Raw genomic sequence first — 19,704 nt, 5'->3', positions numbered from 1 at the left:
AGAAAGAAATGTGGATTTGTTTTGATGATGTAAAGTAAAAATGAACTGGGTAGAATGTTTTCAGCAACTTGAAGCACTAAATTACAAGTGTAAGACTTAAAATTTAAAAAGAATAACTTTTACATGCATTTCTGCTTAACAAACAGGGAGAAAAAAATATTTTCTATTTCAAGAATGCTAATGTTTTCTTCACACTTAAACATGCTTGAAGGGGCAGTGTTCCTTTTGTCTCCTTTTCTTCCTTTACCTCAGACCCTATCTTTTCTACTAATGTCTTGCTTCCATGTCATTCTATTTGCCCTTGTCATTACTGCCTGAGTTAGTGACTGATTACATGTCCTATTATGCAAGTAACTTCATTACTATAGGAAACTCCCTTCCATCTCACTTTTAAGTTGATCTTATATTCTTATAGATCTGCTCACTGATGAAAATGCTTCAATAATTCCCCAGTGGGTTCAGATAAACTTAACACACATGGTGCCATTCATATTTTCAAGCTTACTCTCAGATAGTCTTTGTGAGAGTCAACCAAAAGGAATTAGGGACAGTTTCTTAGAAATTCCCTCCTCTCTTTCACTCCCTTGACTTTTTGCCCCAGCTATCAAGCTTGGGATTCCTTCATTTCCCAAGGGCATGGGCTAGGTCAATTCAGATTTTCTTTCTCATGTTCTCTTTTTGTGCCGATATTCCCCATATCTTTTATTGTGATTTTTACATCAAAAACACTTGATTCTATTTTTTTTTAGAAATGTGTAGTTTGGGGTTTGTTTATAACTCTGTAACACTCAATAATATGGTGTTACCTAAGTCACACAAACACAAACTCAAAGAGTAAACATTTTGCAAGTGGCTCCAAGTAGTTAGTCATTGCCAATTCTACTGATTTACCTTTAATATATTTTTATGTTGTGATTATGAGCTAAACACTGCTCTAAGATCTAGAAATAGAAATAAACATGGGAAACATAGTTTTTCCCCTGAAAATTTACAAGGAAGAACCGTTCATGAAATCAAAGAACCAATATATGGTAGCCTAAAGCAAACATAAACAAAGGGACACAAATTGTCAGAAGAGGGAATAATCACTAAATTTGAAAAGAAATTACCTGAAGGAAAGAGCTTTAAGCTGAAGTGAGGAGAGTAAATAAGGAACTGAACAAGAAAGAGACGTTGGGAAAGCTAGAGAAAGGGAAGAGAATTACATCGTTCCAATTAATGAGTGTTCATCTTAGGTCAAAAGACAATGAAAAAACAAGTTTTCTTCGAATATAGGATAGAGGAGATCCTGTTAGAGTTACAGCTTTAGGATTTTAGTGTTATCACATTAAGATCTGACAGCCTAGGAAAATGATTTAGACTGTAACTGTAGGCTTTTACTATACTTGAGAGATTTTTGACTAAATGGCTTATTTTGAACATGACATTTTAGAAATACTGACCTGAAGGTGTTCCAGAATAACCAAGAAACTTAAAAAAACTTAAAAACTACTTTTTTACTTCTATCATAAACAGAAGACTGAAGTGATAAGGATAAGTAATTCATTCCTCTCTCTCTTAGATTTATTCTACCTTAAGTAAAAACATGTAAGAAAAACTCCAGTTGAACTTTTCTAAAAGTTCAGCACACAAATTCCTTCTTTATTCAAATATCTTTGTAGATTGGTAACAGAAAGTTGGTAGTAGTGATAGCAGATATAAGATTTCTTTTGGCCACAAGTCTGTAAACCCAGTAGATTTGGAAGGAGAAATAGGCATTCATTGAGCACGGTTATCTAGAACAAATTTTGCCATCAAGAACTTGTATCATATAAGAACCACAAATTCATATTTCATCATAGAAGCACACATGAATTCAGGAGCTTTGGAGATAAATAGCTTCTTGATGGACTAGTTGATTTTATGTAGGAATTAGATGATTAAAAAAGAATTATTAATAACCATGTTATTCAAGCTAAACCAATATCATAAGAGGATTGAAACCTCCTGCTTTAGGGTATTATTTGAGAGAGGTCATGAAGAAAATTTCTCCGGATCACAGATGGTACTCTTGTCTAGGTGAATTATGTAGTCTTTTCCCTTTCCTTTAAAGCTTTAGAAACTAACAAGTACAGCTGCTGGAGGCTGGATATTAAACCAGGAGAACCAATGGTCTGATTTGGTACAGCAATTCTTATGTTCCTAAATTGCCCACTTTCCTTCTAATTCCACTCTAATTAACTTATGGCACCATTTTAACTGCTCATTCTTTCCTGGCTTCTGCAAATGGTGACTTGAACAAAGCTGACTCGTACTCGAGTTCAAGAGCAAACCACTACTGGCACTGCCCCTGTTCATTTGACAAACTTTGTTCTATAAAGTATCTCATGACATTCCAAAATGCAATTCAGAGATAATAAAATTCCTTTGCGTATAGATGCAGATATCGTTTTCAAAAAGTGATTGAAATAGCTATTAAAGTGATGGAACATTTTACTGTAATTTGAAGAAATCTTCAAAGACTTTAAAACTTAACAAGAGATATAATTCTCTTTCTATCTGTATCAATTAAAGACTGTGAAATACAACACATTTTCCAGATACACAATTCTGAAACACTATATAATTTTAATCTCAAAATTATAAGGTATATTTAAACATCTTGGCTCTGTTATTTATCAAAAGTATTTCCTGTTCTTGTCACAAAATAAAGAGTTTGAAGTGGTAATACCTAAAATTTTCCATGAAATAGAAAAATGTCTGCTCTATATTTACTATGAAATTTTTGTTCTACTTTGTGGTATACAAAAGTGGTCTAAAGATCATCCATTATACTTTTTCTCTTATGTAAGTTTGAAAAGTTTTGTTAGCTTATTTAACCAAAAGACAGAATATTTTCCTAACATCTCTATTTCAGGAAATTACCTGCTTGAAATTGATATTTGAGCTTAGATTTGATATCTTATTTTATGAACAGATTAATAAAAAAGACATTAATTGACTCAGGATGCCTTTTATGAAGTAGTATACATTCAGCTCCATGCATCAAGTATTCTTGGGATTATAAACCCCAGGATTCCCATCAATCCTAACATAGGAATAAGATTTTTTTTGTTAGGAATTCAGAGACACTGATATCTAAGAAGGTATATAATGATTATATTTCAGTGTACTTTACAATCTAATAAAATAAAGCCATAATTTGTAGTTGTAAATTGAAAAGCCAGATAAATATTCTACCATCCTGAGAGGGCTAAGGGAATACAGATTATATTGGATAATTTCTTAAATATACAAATATTCATATATTCCTATTCTATGTCAGGTCACACTTAAATAAAATTATATTTTAATTTAAGGAGTAGAGGGGCTGTAAGGGAATCTGAATTTGTCAAAACAAAATTCATCTATTCATTCAACAAATATTGAGTGCATACTATGTCAGGCTTATTTAAGTCACAGAAAACCAACGAAGATAAAAATAGGAATTCTTGCCTGTTGCAGTTTTCTTTCTTTGAAGAAGATAGATTATAAATAAGACAAATAAGGAAAATATATAATATGTTAGTAAGAGTTGCTAGAGATGGGACAGTGGTTAAGGAGTGTGTAATCATGAATTTCATTGGCCTTTGACCATAAATCTTCGGAATTTTGCACTGTACCTAATTGTTTATGCTAACAAGATGACTCATGGTGGGCACCTGGTGGCTTTTACTAAAGGTATGATTCAGGGTGAGCCTGCTCACACTGATAATCTCAGGGAAGGAACGGCCATACCAGAAAGACCAGCCATGCGATTAGAAGGGTGGGACTTTGAGTCAGGTGATATCAACGTGGCCTCCTGAAGCGGGGGAGGCTGAAGATTGAGTTCAATAACAATGGCTAATAAATTAATTGATTATGTAATAACACTAAAATAACACTCTAGACCTCAAGCTCAGGTGAGCTTCCCTAGGCTAGCAATACTCCATGTACACATTGCCACAATTAATGCCCTGAAGGTAACGCATCTCTGAGGTTACAGAAGCTTTACCTTTGGAATACTGTGAGTACCAGATCTTGTTTAAGTATCTCTTCTTTGGATGGGTTCTTTTTTTTTTTTTTTCTTTTTTAAGATTTTATTTATTAATTTTTGTGAGAGGGACTGAGAGAAAGAGAGAGAGAGAGTACAAGTATGGAGAGGGCATTAGGGAGAAGCTGTTTCCCTGATGAGGAAGGAGCCTGATGTGGGACTCAATCCCAGAACCCTGGGATCACAACTTGAGCCAAAGGCAGATGTTTAACCAACTGAGCCACCCAGGTGCCTAGACCGGTTCTTTTTTTTCTTTTTAAATTTTATTTTTTCGGTGTTCCAAGATTCATTGTTTATGCACCTAATTGGGTGCTTCCTCGTTAATACGCACCACCAGGCTCACCCAACCCCCACTCCCTCCCCTCCAAAATCCTCAGTTTGTTTCTCAGAGTCCACAGTCTCTCATGGTTATAAAATATCCTTTCATTATACCAGAATTCCAGTTGTATTTATAGAACCCTCCTGAGTTCTGTGAATCATTCTAGGGCATGATTAAATCTGAGAAAGTCCTTAGAGATCTCCAATTTATAGCCAGCTAGTCTGAAGTGAGGTGGCCCTGGTAACCTTGAATCTGAAACTGGTATCAGAAATCTTGAGCCAACATCAGGGCACCTGGGTGGCTCAGTCAGTTTAGCATCCAACTCTTGGTTTTGGCTCAGGTTATGATCTCAGGGTTCTGAGATCAAGCTCCACATTGGGCTCTACACTTAGTGTGGAGTCTGCTTGTCTCTCTTCCTCTGCTCCTCCTCCTGCTCTCTCTCTCTTTCCCACTTTCTCTCTCTCTCATGAATAAATAAAATCTTAAAAAAAAAAAAAAAAAAAAACGGGAATCTTGAGCCAACTTTGAAGTCTGAAAGCCTGAGCGCTTAACCTTGATTTTGGTTACCTCTGGGTAGGGAAACTCTGCAATATTTGAATGGAAAAAACAAACAAACAAACAAACAAAAAACTTTTAAGTGGAGACTTGAAAAAGGAGAGTAATGAGCTAAACAGTGTTTTGGAGGAAGAGCATTTCAACAGAAGGAATAGACAGCAAAGTCTACAAGACAGAAGTGCATCTGGAGTTTTCCATGAAAAGTGAGTGAAAGAGTGTGGCTAAAGTGGAGCTAGTCAGGAAGGGGATAGTCTCAGGCAAGGTTGGAGCAATGAGAGATGCCACATTATTTAGTGACCTGTAGGTCACTGTATGATTTTTATGTCTACTCTCAGTAAGAGAAGAAATAATTGGAGGGTTTGCACAAAGAAAGGATAAGATCTCACTTAATATTTTTCAAAAGATCATCTGGCTGGAATTCTGGGAATAGTCTACAGATACTATGGGAATAATTTAAGTGAGAGATGATGGTTGTTTCAACCAGGGAGGTAGTGGTAGAAATTGAAAGAAATGGTCAGATCTTGAATGTATTTTGAAGGTAGGCAGTGCCCTAGCAATTATCCAATGGAGTAGAAATAGAGAGAAGGCAAGGATGACACTAAGGATTCTGGCCTGAGAAATTGGAAGGATGAATGGAGTTGCCATTACTGAGATAGAAACTGCTGCAAGAGCATGTTTGAAGCAAAATATGTAGAATTCAGTTCTTCACATATGAAATTTGAGATCCAAATACAGATTGGAAGTAGACACTTGGAATTTAGTAGTTAACCATTATTTTCTTGAGGGAATCTCTGCCTTCCAAATGGATTCATAAGCTTTCTAATGCAATATTCCACAGGAATACCAAAATTGTGACTCAATTTCCAAATTTCAATACAGAAATGATATTTAAAAATACACACATTGCAATAAATTAATTCATAGGATACACAGCACCTGTACCTTCCCAGATTGTAGCTCTTTGTTCGATGCTTATCCTACGATCTTTTCAGACAGGTCTGCCTTGATGACTCCATTAAAATAGCCAGTCTTGATTTCCTTGTATTTATATATATTTTTAAGTTTTCATTTAAATTCCAATTAGTTAATATTAATTTCAAGAATACAATATAGTGATTCAAAACTTGCATTCATCATCTGGTGCTCATCCTAGCAAGTGTACTCCTTAATCCCCATCATCTATTTTACTCATCCCCCCATCCATCTTACCTCTCTCTGGTAGCCAGCAGTTTGTTCTCTAGAGTTAAGAGTCTATTTCTTGGTTTGCCACCCTCTCTCTCTCTTTTCCCCTCTTTGTTTATAAGTTTGTTTCTTAAATCCCACATATGAATGAAATCATGTGGTATTTGCCTTGCTCTGTCTGACTTATTTTACTTAGCATAATAATTTCTAGCTCCATCCATGTTGCTGTCAATGGTGAGATTTAATTATTTTTTATGCCTGAGTAATATTAAAAATTGACTTTAACCATAAATTTTTCTCTTTCCTCATTATTGAAGGCTATGACTTGAAAGATTACGTGCTCCCCAATAAGGTGATGGTATTAGGAGTCGGAAACTTTGGGAGACACTTCAGCCATAAGGGCAGGCCATCATGAATGAGATTGGTGCCTTTATCAAAGAGGCTTTAAAGGGAACCTTTGTCCCATCTAGCATGTGAAGACACAGTGAGAAGGAGCTATCAATTAGGAAGAGGGTCCTCACCAGAAGCTGATCATGCTATAGTTCACAGAATTGTGAGCAATGAATTTCTGTTGTTTATAAAGTACCACATCTGTAGTATTTTTTTTATAGCAGCCAGAACAAACTAAGAGAAAGCATAAGCTCCATGCAAACCATCATCTGGTAGCTTTGTTTACAACCTGAAATTGTGCCCGACTTATAGTATTTAGGCAAGAAATAGGAGTAGAAAAATTAAAAAAAAAAACATTACAAATGATAGTTCAAGTTATCTAATTTTCCTTTAACTATAGTAAATATTCACATTTAAAAACTACCACCGCATGGAGAATTATATTTCAAAGATGACCTTTTCTCCAATTTTGGTAAAATTAGTATTTGGAGCCAAATAAAATGAAATTCTTCTTCAAATAAATTTTTAATAAATCTGTAAGAGACTGTGGGATAGTTTTAACCTGTACCTTACATGTAAATTATTTTTTACCATAATAGTTTAGCATTTAAATAAAATAATAGAAAAGACAGCATAAGCTTATGCTTAGAAGACTGACATTTAAAAAGGGAGATGTGCAGATCTACTATTCTTAGAAGAAAATTAGTAACCAATTGAGCAAAATTGAGCAAAAAATAAAATTAAAAGGAGATACTTATTTAGTATCATGATTAGTAGGAATAACAGCAGTGAAAATTTCACAAGTTGCTTCTATTATTTTGACATATTTATATAAAGAAGAGACAAAGCAGTTTTCAAATAGTAAACAAATTTTCTCTATATTTAAAGATGATGATGAACATGAATTCATAATAGAATCTGTCTCAGAAAAATATGAAGACACTGGTAAAGTAGTGATGCTAGTAAATAGCAAAGAATAAATAAAATACTGTTTCTCTGAAGATCATGGTCGCTGCTTCATTTCGTATACAGGAAACTACTTAGGATAAACATGGACTTCAAATACATTTTGAAGTAGTTTTGGATTCCCTCTAGAAGAATTTTCTGTGACTAATATATTTATAAATTTGACTAAGTACCATCGCTGGTTTCATTTAATCAAGTGCGTAAAATCTGTTCAATCTTTAAAACCTACCCAAAGATAACTTTCTTAAATTAAATTAATTAATTGTACATTTATTCTTAATTATATGACCAATGAAATGGCCACTGAATTCTATTCAAGCAACTTAGTTATTAATTCATGAATGCATTCCTAATAATACAATCATACTGGCTCTATTTTAACCTATAAGACTATATCTTAGGTTGATTGATTGGTTTTATAAAATGGGAAGAAATCAGAGAGGGAGACAAACCATGAAAGACTCTGGATTCCGGGAAACAAACTAAAGGTTACGGGGGGGGGGTGGGAGGGAGGGAGGTAACTGGGTGATGGGTATTATGGAGGGCACATGTTGTGGTGAGCACTGGGTGTTTTATGCAACTAATGAATTGTTGAACAATACATCAAAAACTAATGATGTACAATATGCTGGTTAACTGAACATAAAAAAAATAAACAAAAGGAAAATATCTATAGTAAAATGCCATAAATACTACAGTAGAAAACAAAACTTATACTGAAGTTTATGGATTCCTAGAAACTTCTAAGATGAATCTTTAAAGACAAATGGAATCATTTAAATAATTTTCCTTTGCAGATATATACATATACATATACACACACAATCATGCTTATTTCTGTGTATCTGAATCCCAACATATGTGTGTGTGTGTGTGTGTGTGTGTGTGTGTGTGTGTGTGTGTGTATTCTGCAACTTGAATATTAGGGGTACCAAAACAATTGAACAAATATCACTCACATACAAATTAATTTATATCATCCTATTGAAACTCACTATACAAGTGCCAAATTGTATATGTGATAACTATATTTTGAGCTTTAGAGCAAATCACATTTTACTCACTTTTGCATATTCAGCATCTATCATAAGCCTGCACAGAAAGTATATGCTCAATAAATGCTTGCTAAAACAACTAAATGAACAGCCTTCAGAATTTTGGAAACACTTTGGATTAATTCAGTATCAGTTACAGAATACTAATTTTCACAGTGTTAGAAGAGAGGAATTAACTTTATTCTTCTGTGTTAAGATGACAAAAAGGTCTTATAAATAATACTCTTCTCAGATTGAAAACTTGAAAACTTATTGATTCTTCAAGTGCCTAATGTAATAATACATTTGATGTCAAAGTCCTACATCAGCTGAGGGGGAGTTACAATATGCATGAGTTTCTCCTAAGCCTTGTTCACAGACTGAAATTCAACTCTTTCCCAAGGGCCATTTAGCCCCTCATCTGGCCTCACTGTAGTTTTTTAGAAAGGTGTTTATGATTGTATTGTTTTCCCTCTGTAGACAATAAGGGCAAAAATATTAGTTACTAAAACAATATGCAGCGTATAATAATGTAGTTGTGCATAGAGAGTTTTTTAAAGAGGATTATTTGCAATTTAAATTATATTTAATGCAAATATCTAAATCTGGTTCACTTTTGTTATTTGCTTCCTTCCATCTCCTGACATTTCTATTGTAAACCATGGAGATGAGAGAAGTAATTATTGAAGAACAATTCCCTAGATTCATTGCTTTGTTAAGTTTCTTCCTTACTTCAACAGGTTTGTTTTTCTAGGCAGGAATCTGGGTACCCAGAGGGGTACTGTATTAGTACACCACAGAAGTTGTTAGTAATTCAGAAATGTTCTAACAATGACTTCTTGCATCTCAATCTGTTGTGTGGGTAGAGTCCATGGTCAAGTTGGTTATTAATTTTTTATTATTTCATGATTCCTAAGTAGTGGATTGGGATATATTCTCAACCTCACAGAGAAATAAGAATTCAGAACTTTATGAGAGAAAGAGAGACCAGAAGAAAGGGAAGAGACAGGAAGGGAAGGGAAGAAAAGAGAAGAATCTTAAAGGAAATATGTAAACTGTAGGATCCTGCTACCCAATCTACTCAAAAGGCAAAAACATATCAATGTGCTCAACCTCCAATGGAAGAAGAAAGGGATAAAGATTTATTTTCACTCAGCATTAATAAAAAGGAACAGATTATATTTCGGTTAAATAAATACCATTAGGGAAATGAGGTATGCTTAGTTGCAGGTCATTTTCTAACTTTGAGAATAATTAGCAACTGTTGTAACTGAAGGTATGCAGAAGATGGGCTGAGCTTTCAGCACTGGCAATAAGCAAAGACCAGTTATGACCTAATATAGCTAGATATGTGCTATGAAAGTGGATGCCCAGCCAGTAGGAAAGAAACATCCAGTCTAAAGCATGATCCTAAAAAGTCAAGCTGCTGAATATTGCATGTAAAGGGAGACTTCTTCAGTGCTCCCTGGTATCAGGGACCTTGTCTAAACTTTTTTTTTTTTTTTTTTTTTAATAGCCCCTAATGAAGAACCTGGCACTGGTTATCAGTGCTGTTGAAATCAATCATATTTAAGAAAAAAGAGTAGGAGTACATAAAAAATGCCTCAAACATGTCTCAAACTCAAACATCTTTTTCCTTTTAATCCAAAATCCTCCACATTTTCACCTTTGCTGAAGTATAGTATTCTTTTCCTAAATTTATAAGTAGGAAGAAGATGCCCACTTTCAAACACATCTTCTGTTTTGTAAGAACTTTTACATTTCAATTAGTATTTCAAAGTGGCTATTAGACTTAACCCACTCTCTTAAATACTTCACCAAAATAGTTGGCTAGAGTCATGAATTGGTTCCCAATGCCCAATTGCCATTTATTGGGTTGCACTGCTCATCTTCAGTTTTCATCAGCTGAAAGGGTAAAAGGTTGCTAAACAGAAGATCTCTAAGATCTTCACTATCCGGTCAAAGTATGGTGTGATGGATGAACAAAGATTTCATGGGCTGGAAGGTTATTCTTTCTTCCGTCCTCTGCATCGTTTGGACAGAAGGAATTGCTTAATTACCTGGAGAGTTAAAGAGGAATACCAGGCAATGTTTAGCTTCCTCCAGCTCTCCAGCTGGAGGAACTGGGCTGAATCTTAGACTGAATTGTTTGTTTACTTAGCATTTTTTAAAGTTTTTATTTAAATTCCAGTTCATTAGGGTACAGGTAATATTCATTTCAGATGTACAATACGGTGATTCAACACTTGCCTACATTACCTGATGCTCATTTCAGCAAGTGTCCTCCTTAATCTGCATGATCTGTTTACCCATCCCCCAGCCCACTTCCCTCTAATAGCCATCAGTTTATTCTCTATGATTAGGAGTTTGTTTCTTGGTTTACCTCCCTCTCTCTCTCTCTTTTTCCCCTTTGTTTCTTAAATTCCATATATGAGTGAAATCATATGTTATTTGTCTTTCTCAGTCTGCCTTATTCCTTAGCATAATAATTTCTAGCTTCACTCATGTTGTTGCAAATGACAAGAGATCATTATTTCCTTGTGGCTGAGTAATATTCCATTATGTATACACTGCCTCTTCTTTATCGATTCATTGGTCGGTGGACATTTGGGCCCTTTCCATAATTTGGCTGTTGTTGATCATGCTGCTATAAACATCAGGGAGCACGTGCCCCTTTGAATCACTGTTTTTATAACCTTTGGGTAAATAGTGGAATTGCTGGGTCATAGGGTAGTTCTCTTTAATTTTTTGAGGAACCTCTATACTGTTTTCTCGAGTAGCTGCACCAGTTTGCATTCCCACCAACAGCGTATGATGGTTCCCTTTTCTCCGCATCCTCACCAACACCTGTTGTTTAGTGCGTTGTTGGTTTTAGTATTCCGACAGGAGTGAGGTGATATCTCATGGTAGTTTTGATTTGTATTTCCCTGATAATCAATGATATTGAATATCTTTTCACGTGTCTGTTAGCCATCTGTTCATGTCTTCTGCCCATTTTTATTATTCATGTTTGGGTATTGAGTTTTGTAAGTTCCTTGTATATTTTGGATAGTAACCCTTTATCAGATACGTCATTTGCAAATATCTTCTCCCATTCCGTACATTGCCTTTTAGTTTTGTTGATTGTTTCCTCCACTGTGCAGAAGTTTAGAGAGAAGAAGAAATGTTTTCTTCCTCCCTTCCTCCCCCTTTCCTTCTTTTCATTCTTCTTTTCTCTTTTATTAGCTTGGCAAGTGCACCCAGATATCTTGCCTAATTTCCAGGTGTCAAAATGCACTATATTTGTAACTATTTTTGTTTTCTAGTGACACTAGGGCAACCACTATCATTTGGATAACTCACATGATTTCCCAGAGAGGCTATAGTCCAAGGGTCTGTAGAAAGTTCAAAGGCACTTTCCCATAATGGCACTTATTTTAATAAAGGGTGGACTTAATTATGGATAGAAAATAATCTCAAATTTGAAGCAAATTGGCTTCTCTTTTGAGTGTTCCAAGTTCTACCAGTTTGCTCTTCTTTGTGTTGGTTTGCTCTAGTCTCTGCCATAAAGTTAATGACAGCAATCCCACAGTTTCAGGAATAAGCCTAGGAAATGCCAAGAAAAAGTCCTGAAAACTTTGTTTTGTAGTAGCATATATAAGTCTTAAAATAGCTTAATTTTAAGGGAACACTTAAACATTAGAAGGGACTTGGGAAATCAAATGCTCTAAGAAAATTATACAAAATCATAATTATTGCAATTTTTTTTTCCTTAATGGGTAGTTTGAGCATATCAAATAGTTCTTCTTGAATTCAAAGTTATTTTCTTTATATCACTATTCACTGGAGGTCCCTATATTTGAGTAATCACCTCCATTAGAGTGAAAAGCTCTATGAGCCTAATATAGTCAGTGCTCAGTAAAGTTACTCGGTAAAGATTTTACTTACCAGAACCTGCTTAAGTAAGTAAACCATTACATTGATTGTATTGGAATTTAGTGTAATTTTTGTACAGATGTATAAATATAATTTTTTGATGTGCAAAGAAAGAAATTAGTTAATATGATGAATACATTGCAAAATAAAATTTAAAATTATCTATATATGTGATTTTAGTTACATATTTATGGAGCATTGTTTCTAGGGAAAATTAAAAGAAACAAATGTGCTACATTAAGGTACATAGACAGCAATTAATATTATTTTTGGAGAAAACTGTCAGTACAACAAATAATTTAACTGTGTTTTATTGCAATATGCATATATACAGAGCTTCAAATGATGCTTAATGAATTTTCCAAAGTAAGCACCTAAGCATATTGAATTTCTAATCTTTAAAATTGTTATGTAAATAAAATAATCTTATTTCATTTTAATGAAAGGTGAAAACCTTTGATCTAAATGATAGTAAGTCTATCATATATAACTGATAACTTATCAGAGATAACAGTAAATACCTGTTTGCCACCTACTATATAAATTATGATGTTATTTTTTAATAGTTTTCTATTAACTATTTGACCAATAATTAGTAAATTCAAAATTATGCTACCCATTTTTTGCCATTATTTAAAACTTTCATGATGCCTCATTCAACCTTCAACTATTTCTCATTAACGTATTATATTTTATTATTTATTACTGTAGAGTTGGACAGTTGGAGTGTTATAATCAATGATTCTCTATTTTTAAATTAACTGTTTTGGGGGTATTTTTTCTAACTTTTGTATGGCTTAAATAATTTTTAATTTTTTACTCAAAGATAAATAATGTTAAAGGTTTCTTGAAATACTGTTGTCTAATCTCCTATGCAGTGTTTCATTTTCTCTAAAATGAATAGAGCACTTTTTATAATGGGATGTGCCTCACATTCTGGAGAAGGTCATTTTAACCCCTGACAACTCTATTGCTACTAACTCTTCTTGATAGAATAGACCTGTATTTAGCCTCTACTAGAATTCCAGGCACTAAGGTTGTTTTTTATTCATTCTCAAAAAGAAATATATTTTTTTTCTTATTTTAATACTAAGTTAAAAATAGTCTCTGAATGAATTTTACCCAAAGGTTCTCTGCTTTGTGCCCACATAGAATATATCTAAACTCTCTTTTATGACACATTTTTGTTTTACTTGAAGCCACATACACTGACCCCCTCAACGAACCCTTTTTTATATATCCTCCAGACTAAACATAACCTCTTCACTTGTGAGACAATAAGGTTATTCTTAATTGTAGATGTATCACATGATAGTGTTTTACTGAATTTTTTAAATCCACAATAAAATATCAACTTCATTTTATTTTCAAGAAGCTGATTATTATTTATTTTGAATTTGTTTGCCAGTTTTTGCCAGGAACTCCTTTCTGGATAGTGGATATAGCATTGAGTAGGACTGAGAAGGTCTGTGATCACAAAGATCAGTGACTAGGACTGAGAAGTTCTGTGATCACAGAGATTCATTTTAATCTGTGGAGATAGACAATACATAAACAAAGTAATAGATATTAAAAATTCAGATAGTAATATTGTCTTTGAAGAAAGACAAGGAATGCAACCAAACATCTTTGAAAAAAACATGTACTAATTTAGAAGTGGCTATTTATTGAGTCATAGAAAAGAGTTTGAGGTGAGCTGAAGGATATTGAAAGCAAACCTTACTTTATGTACTGCTTCTTAGCTATAGTTTCCTGGTTTTTCCTTACGAAAGGAAATGTGAGAAGGATGAACAGAGTGGACTGTGCAGTTCTCATAGATGCTAAATACAGCTCAGGCAATTCCTTCCAGACTTTTCCTTAGTGATGATGATGAATGTAATTTCTGAACGACTTGCAAATTGCTGCCAAGTCAGTCACAGGATTTTACTTCTTATATTCAAAGCAGATGTACCATAATAAAAGTTAAAAAGATAATTATTTTCTACTGGCTAGTATGATTTAATAACTTGTGAATATAAAGGAAGTGTTCCTTGGACACTTTTTCATGAATTTTATGCAAAAATATTTGAGGTAATGCTGAAGAATTAAAAATATTTTCTCTATTAAATTGTATGCTGTTTCTTTGCTAAGAGCTACAGAAATAATTATCTTGCTATAATCAAATCTATTTTTAACATTTTATGTCCATATGTAAATATGAAATAAATATGTTGTGAAATTTACAAAATTAATAAATATACATTTGAAATTAGAAATCCTAAAATGTCCTTAATCTGAGAGGTGGGATAAAAGTTTATTTTCTACATAGTAGTAGCTATATAAGGAAAGCTATATATTTCTATAGTAGCTATATAAGGAAGATAAGGAGTATCCCTGCCAACAGTACATTTATCTCACAGTTTAAAGTTTTCTAAAATGCTATTTCAGGTACCATAATTTAGAAACAATTTTGGTATCAAGAAATGAGGCAGAAAAAGTGTTTATGAAAAATGTTATTGACTATGTGACCTTGGGCAATTTGCCTAAACTCTCCAATCATCAATTTATTTGTAAAATAAGGCTATTAATGCATTTTATATAGATTAGTTGTAAAGAATGCATGAAATATCTATGCAGAATGCTTAGAGTCATACCAGGGTCTTGATAAAATATTTAATAAATTCAAGGGTGATGATGAAGTGGATACAAATAATAACAGTGAAGATAACAGCACTGTTCTACAACACCAAAACCATTTTGCCTGCTTCTTTTAGGCTTTCCACAGTAGAATACCTATGACTGTATGACTCACTGGACAGGGTTTTCCAATAAAGATGTGAGGTAGGTTTATTAGGGAAATAGAGACCCAGAGGAATGAATCACTGTGGAAACTATATGGTAAACATGAACTTCAGCATCAACTGCATCTTCTTCTAATGGCCATGTTCATGTTCTTTCTGATTCATTATAGTTAGCTGGAAGTTCAACAACAAAACAAGGTTATTTTTTGTTGGAGGGGAGTGAAAAACAAAGAAATCCATAGTTCAGTGTATGTTTAGATTTTCAACTTTTAATGTGATTTATTTTTAATATTTTTAAAATTAAAAAGTAATGAAAATGAAATAGTGTTTCATCTTTCAAATATATGTGTAATTAAAAAAATCTTCATCCCAACTTTTTATTAAAAAACACATTCCTTCAGATGTGCATTTACCAGTAATTTAATCTTATTTGCACATTGATGAGAATGTTATCCATGACAGCACTTTTTAAAAAAAGATTTATTTATTTATTTGAGAGAGAGACAGTGAGAACAAGCTTGGAGGTGGTGAGCAAAATGGACAAAGACTCTCCAGCAGACTCTACTGAGCATGGAGCCTGGCATGGGCTCAGTCTCAGGACCCTGAGATCATGACCTCACCCCAAATCAGGAGTTGGATGCTTAATTGACTGAGCCAGCTAGGCACCCCCCATGACATTGTTTTTAATTTAAATACATATTTTTTTGCTATCTATCTTTTGTTACTATCATCATTTTCTATTATATTAACCTGCATTTTGTCTGTGTAACTTGAAAAAAATATTTTAGGTGTGTTTGTTTCCTATGCTATAAAGCAGTGATTCTTAATGGGAAGAGAAATAAGAGAGGAGAAAACGGTAGTGATAAGGAGACACATCTATTTAGGGGTTGTTCAGATTTATTTGCAGAGCTTTATAAAATTGCACATGCTCACTTCGAGATTTTGATCAAAGTGTATGTCCTCTTCCCTATCTTTACAGTCACAGTCATTGTGATCCAATATTCCAGAGGCCAGTAAGACCTGGTTATTCAATTGTTTGTAATAAATTAAAAATCAAACTGCTATTTGGTTCTGGGCTTGCAAGGGATAACTTTGACTCAAATTTTCTTTCTGCATCTATCCACTCCCTTGACAAACATATCCATTCTCAGTTTTAACTATGCTGGTACATGATGAACTCACAAGTCTCCACATTCTTTCATCCATAACACCTTGCTGGGCTCTAGCCTGGAAATCCCTGCCACTGCATATACACCTAAATTTATCATTCTGCTTTTCTTTCAGCATTATGAAACCTCACTACATTTAACCTCCCCAATGACACCCTCTGTGTTCTCAGATTCAGTTAATGTCCCCAACGTGCACCTATTATCACATAACACCCCGAGGGGCCACAAAATGTATGGTTTGAAATCACAAACTTCAAAACCAGAGTCTACTTCTAAAAATGGTTTGAATTTGCATGATGTTATTCAACTTCTCAGAGCCTGTTTATCCATACATTTTTAATAAGTGATCTCAAGAGGACCACAAGGTTGGCTGGAGCATACTAAGCAGAAAGAGAATCTTAATAGAGACGGCCATAGAACATGTCGCATATGCCCTTTTAGATAATGATAAGAAATTTAGATTTTATTCTAGATAAAAGAAGAAATCACTAGAGAGCTATTATCTAGGCAGTGATGAGATCCGGTTAACATTTTGAAAAGATAACTGCAACTATAAAGAAGGAGAATAAACTATAAAGAGACAATGAAGGAATCAGAGAGACTGGCTATTGTAGTAAACCAGAATAGGTACGTCGGTGGTACAGGACAGGCTTGTATCTGAAACAATGAGACCTAAATTATATTATATTATATTATATTATATATATATATATATATTAAATTATCTATCTATCTATATATTTAACATATATATTAAATTATCTATTTTGAAGATTGAACCGATAGAATTCACTGATGTAGAATGAAGAAAGTAAAAAATTAAAGATAGGAAAGATTGACGTTTTTGAACAACTTATACATGTCAGAGACATTTATAGACCTGCAAATGGAATTAATAAACATATATATAGTGTTTAAAATCTTCAAAATAGAAGAGCTTACTTAGGGGAGGGTATAGTAAAGGAAAAGGGAAGAGATCTGGAGAGCTTTAGTGCTAGCAAAGTTGAAAAGAATCCATTGAATTACTTCTTTACTTATTGAACAATTGCTCATTGACTATGGCATCTATTATGTGCCAACAATGTTACAGGTACTGGATATACAGTTCTGAACAAAATAACAAAACCTCTATTTTTCTGGATCTTATATATTGGTGGGAGATCGAGATGATGTATAAAATCAATCTGCTAGATAATACACATAAAAAGGACAAAAGTATAGAGAAGGAAAACGTTAAATGCATAGCAAATTGAGACCATGTTAAGACAATCAGAAAAGGCCCCCATAACTTTTGTACAACCTAAGAAAATGAAGGACATATTTGTGCAAATATCTGGAGAAGGAGGCAAAAAGAGATCAGTGGGGAAGAACTCTGTGGATGGTCAGAGGATAAATGTATCGAAGGAGACCCATCCTTTCAGGAAACAGCAAGGAGACAGCAAGGTGTGGAATGGAGAGCGTGCTGAGAGGAGATGAAGGTAGAGTGAACGGAAGAAAACAAACACCAGGCAGAAAGTTAGAGGGAAAAATACATGTGAGAGATGATGGTGGTCTGAGCCAAAGGCATAGCAGTGAAACAGTCAAGAGTCCTAAACTCCTTCCATTTATTTGTTCTATGCTGTAGTACAGACATTACATTCTTCAACTAAGCAGTTGAAGTTGCAGTTGAAGTTCCCTCTCCCTGAAATGGACATATTCTTACCTAGCTAAAACAGCACTGCCATACTTAATAAATTTCACAGTAATTTCTTAGTATCACTGAATGCTCAGGCTCTATTTATGACTATTTTAGATTTAAAGATATGCAATGAGCATTAATCACTGTAAGCAACATATACTCTTCAAGGAAAGTCTGGAGTGGTTATATTCCTAAAGGTCAAGTTGACAGAATTTACCAACAAACAGGATGCAGGGAAGGATAAAAAGGGAGACAGCAACATTGATCCTGATAGTTGGGGCTTAGGCAAAGGAAAGAATGGAGTTGTTCTTAACTGAGATGAGAAAGCCTGTGAGGAGAATATTACAAGAAAATTATGGCTATTTAGTTTATGATTTTACTAAATACCCAAACAGATACAGATATAAGGTCCAGAGGTTCAAGGGAGAGGTCTGGGCTGCAGATACAACTTTGGAAGAAGTCATTGGTATATTGGTGGTAGTTAAAGTGATGAAATTGGATAGGATCACCTATGGGATGAAAATATACAGAAAAGAGAACACATCCAAAGACTAAGTTTGGGAATGCTACAACATGCATTGGTGAGAGGAGAAGAAACAATAAAGGGGGTGAAAGTAGGTTTGGAAAGGTTAGACAAAACCTGGCCTTGGCTGGGTTCATAGAACCCAACTAGAGAAGATACTTCCAGAAGTTGAGAATGTAGGAAGGTCAAACAATAGTGACAGGTTAAGCAAGAAGATTGAGAAATGATTATATAATTTGCTTACTATTATGAGACCATCAATTTGAGGTGACTGGGGTAATGGGATAATGAAATTTATAATGAGAGAAGAAAAGTAGGCAACTGGTAGAGAAAACTCATTTAGAAAGTTTTGTTGTCAAAGAGAATAGGAAAATGAGAAAGTAGCTATTGAACAATGTGAAGTCTTTATTTTTTTTAAGATGAGAGATATATATTAATAAAATAATGGGAATGATATATAGAGAAATAAATGATGAAAGAGAGAAGGACAATAATCTTAAAAGCTAGTTCTTGCATTGTCATGAGTGGATGGGCTCTATAGAATCCCACTCACAGTAGGGATGGGAGACAGAATGTTAACTACAGAAGGAGGAAGGTAAGGTACAGAGGCATGAATTCTGATAGGTTGATCGATTTGGTGAGCTGACCAAGTCTGTGTGTGTGTGTGTGTGTGTGTGTGTGTGTGTGAGGAAAATGCAAGTTTATAACTAAAATTATGATGGGAAGCAGAATTTTTAAACTTTGAAGAGTGAGAAAATATAAAAATTCTCTAGAAAAGCTGAAAAAATAAATTGGCTAGTGACATTTAATACCAGGCAATATTAAAAATCTTGAGTTTAAATTCCTGAATTTATTAGCAATCTGTGTGTGTGTGTGTTGACATTAAACTGTTTAGTTGCAATTGTATATTTATACATAAATAATACTGTGATTCCTGCAGGTGAGAAATATTGAGAAGACTCTAAGCATTGGATGGATTATTGTTATGAATGCTGAAATATTTAAAGATGGTTATGTGATTTATGGTAGAGAGAGGACAAGTGTGCTAGATGCTGGAAATCTCTAGTGAATGAGTAGGATTCACTAGGATTTAAACAGATAATACAGCAAAAATGGGGAGTGGGTAGCAGAGTCTGACAGTG

The 19,704-nt window shown here is 34.0% G+C and overlaps 1 protein-coding gene across 1 annotated transcript in view; it reads right to left on the bottom strand.

Moving 5' to 3' along the window:
• Positions 1–19,704, bottom strand: part of BCHE (butyrylcholinesterase) — a 58,870-nt gene that overhangs the window by 7,911 nt on the left and 31,255 nt on the right. The gene's annotated exons all lie outside the window — the stretch shown is intronic.

This window comes from Mustela nigripes, chromosome 2, assembly GCF_022355385.1.
Source record: "Mustela nigripes isolate SB6536 chromosome 2, MUSNIG.SB6536, whole genome shotgun sequence".
In the NCBI taxonomy this organism is placed as follows: Eukaryota; Metazoa; Chordata; class Mammalia; order Carnivora; family Mustelidae; genus Mustela; species Mustela nigripes.
The sequence above is the reverse complement of the archived record's forward strand: the minus strand, read 5'-3'. Positions and strand labels throughout refer to the sequence as shown.